Here is a 3,259-nt window from a genome sequence, read left to right as displayed (position 1 = left end):
TAGGGGTGGTCGGGGAAGGGGTGGAGACAGCTGGGCAGAGCCGAAGCTCCTGGCTTGCCCACAAATTCCCCAGTGGCAAACACAGGGACCAGCCCTGATGAGGGTGGCTGGCAGGAGTTCCTGGTGATATGTGCTGAGGTCTCTGCAGGTGGTGAGGGGGCTGCACCGGCTCCACATCCTAGAAAGACAGGAATATGATCTGTTTCCCTATCATAACCCTGTCTTGGGGCTCATGACTTCCTGTTCATGTGCACACTAAAGTCTATCTCTGGACCACAATGTGGTTGAGAGCCATGGGAAAACCCTTTTTGCAACTCTCCACAGGTGTGGTTTCAGGGCATTAACACCTCACTTAGCCTGACACAGATAGCTTTATGGCTTACCTGTTCTCTGGTGTGGTAATGTTGCTGCTTTGTGTAGAGGTAGGGCCTCCACCTTTGGGCTCGTGCAGGAGGGTGTTGGTTGTGGTGGTGTTGGCTGATTATGTCAAACCAATCTCACGCTCTGGTGAGCTGATCAGGTGCTCACTGTGTTGAAGTGTGCTAGGTAGTTCCCCAGTTCCCAGGCCCCTAGATGGCCCACTGGACAGTATGTGTGAACGTATGAGTCCTGTGGGGCTAGACAAGGGTTGGGTTAGCCCAGAGTTCAGGTGCTGGCTGTTATGGGGAAGGGCGAACTGGACCCTGGGTCACTCACAAAACTCTCAGGTGGGGGCAGGCAGAACACCCAGACAGTGGGAGCCCAGGGGAAGATCACAGGTCTGTGGGGACTGTGTTCTCAGGAGAGCTCTGGGCCGCAGCTGAAATGTTCAGGCAGAGACAGAGCAGCTGGGGGAGGGCAGGACCCCTCAGCTGGAGCAATGGAGACTGGCAGCTGTGAAGTGTGTGGCACACTCACACTTCCCTTCTATATAAGTAACACTGGATTTCACTGTTGGGGACACACAAGGGTGCCAGTGTTTCTCTTGTGCTGACCTGGGAGTGGTAGTGGCAGAGACCTTGATAGTGGCAGCTGCCAGAAGCTTGTTTCTGGCCTCAGAAAACTGGGCTTGCAGAGGAACTGAGCTACAGCCAGATGTCCAGGCAGGGGCAAGAAGACTGCACTGGGGGTTAGAAGACAGTGAGCCTTGTTTGATAGGCAGCAGCTGAGGTGGGGAGTCATGGGCAGTGCAGTCTACTTGCTGTTCATTTGTATCTCAGTTGTGGCACATGAAAGTGCCCTAGCTCCTCATTCCCTCTTAGCCTGGGGAAAGCAGGGGGGAAGGGAGTGGTAGCCATGAAAAGGGCCTGTCAGCTGCCTCTGGGAGTTATGCACTCAGATGAACATAGAGCTGTGACAGTTGAGTGAGTCCAGGCAGGGGATGGGTGTTTGCATTGGGGGGCTGGAAGGTAGCAAGCCCCATTTGGCAGGGAGCAGCAGAGATGAAGGGTTGTGGGGTTTGCAGTGTGCCCACTGTTCCTCCATATCTCAGCTGTTATGTTCATGCTGGGACACACAGAAGTGCCCAGACTCCTTGGCCCCTCCTTGCCTGGGGGTAGCAGGGGCAGAGGCAACAATAATGGCTGTACAAAGCGCTTGTTAGCTATACCTAGGAGTTTTGCACCCAGAGGAATGCAGAGCTCTGACTGTAGTATTCAGGCAGGGGCAGGGTGGCTGTGCAGGTGACCCAAGCCAGCAAGCCCTGACTGGCAAGGAGCAGTGGAGTTGGAGGTAATGTAGTATGCAATCTGGCCACTCCTCAGTTTTGCAGCTTTGGCATCTATCCCAGGCATGTGCTAAAGAACCTTGTTTCCTTTATTGGTGGGGTAGGGGTAGCTGGCACTGGGATGCCCAGGGATCAAATGCCTGTGGGGTTCCATGTGAGCTGGGGTAGTGCCTCTGCACAGATGCCGGGAGGCTCTCTGTGTTAGTCTAGAGGCCTAGGGGTAGTCCAGGAGGGTCTTTTGTGCCCAGGATTGCAAGGACCCATGGCAGAAGTGTGGATCTCCTGGAGACCCTCACTCGCTCATCCTCTCCCCAGGCGAGGGAGCTTCCTCCAGGTTCCCACCAGCGCTGGGTGGGCAGTTGCCTGGCTTCAGTCCTTTCTGCCCTCCATGGGTGTGGTCGCTTCCTTAATGAATCCCAGAGTGATTTCTTAGATGATGCATGATATAGTTTGGACTTGTGTTCCCACCCAAATCTCATCTTGAATTGTAACTCCTACATGTTGAGGGAGGGACTTGGTGGGAGGTGACTGGAACATGGGGGCAGTTTTCCCCGTGCTGTTCTCATGACAGTGAGAGCGTTCTCATGAGATCTGATGGTTTAAAAGTGGTGGTTTTCCCTGTGCACTCTCTCCTGCCACTTTGTGAAAAAGTACTTGCTTCTCCTTCACCTTCCACCATAACTGTAAGTTTCCTCAGGTTTCTCCAGCCATGCAGGACTGTGAGTCAATTAAACCTCTTTCCTTCATAAATTGCCCAGTCTCAGTTAGTGTCTTTATAGCAGTGTGAGAATGGATTAATACAGTACACTTGAAGAGTTAGTATTTACTTCTACTTCATTTCTTTTCTGTGAGACAGGCATGAACTAGCTGCTTCTAGTCAGACATCTTGAATCAGACCCCCCAGAACTTTATATGAATAGAATTGTATACTCTGTGCACTTTTTTGACTGGCATTTTTCACTCATTACAATTATTTTGGGATTTAACCATATCGTTATGTATATCATTGGTTTATTTCTTTTATTGCTGAGTAGTATTCTACTATATGGAAATACCAGAATATGTTTACTCATTTCATACACATGTTGATGGTCATTTGGTTTATTTATAGTTTGGGTAAACATAATGCTATAAACATTGGCATACAAGTATTTGTGTGGATGTATGCTTGCCTTTCTGTTGGGTACATGGTGTTGGAACATAGAATTATATGGTTGATATATGTTCAACATTTTAAGAAGCCATTATATTGTATTCCAAAGTATTGTATGATTTTACATTCCTACCAGTGGTATGTGAGTGTGTATGTTGCTCCATGTCTTCCTCACACTTGGTATGGTCAGATTTTAAAACTTCAGTCATAGGCCGGGCGCGGTGGCTCAAGCCTGTAATCCCAGCACTTTGGGAGGCCGAGACGGGTGGATCACGAGGTCAGGAAATCGAGTCCATCCTGGCTAACATGGTGAAATCCCATCTCTACTAAAAAATACAAAAAACTAGCTGGGCGACATGGCGGGCGCCTGTAGTCCCAGCTGCTTGGGAGGCTGAGGCAGG

The sequence above is a fragment of the Colobus angolensis genome, unplaced genomic scaffold (genome assembly GCF_000951035.1).
Source record: "Colobus angolensis palliatus isolate OR3802 unplaced genomic scaffold, Cang.pa_1.0 Scaffold97, whole genome shotgun sequence".
Lineage (NCBI taxonomy): Eukaryota > Metazoa > Chordata > Mammalia > Primates > Cercopithecidae > Colobus > Colobus angolensis.
Note: the sequence above shows the minus strand (reverse complement) of the source record.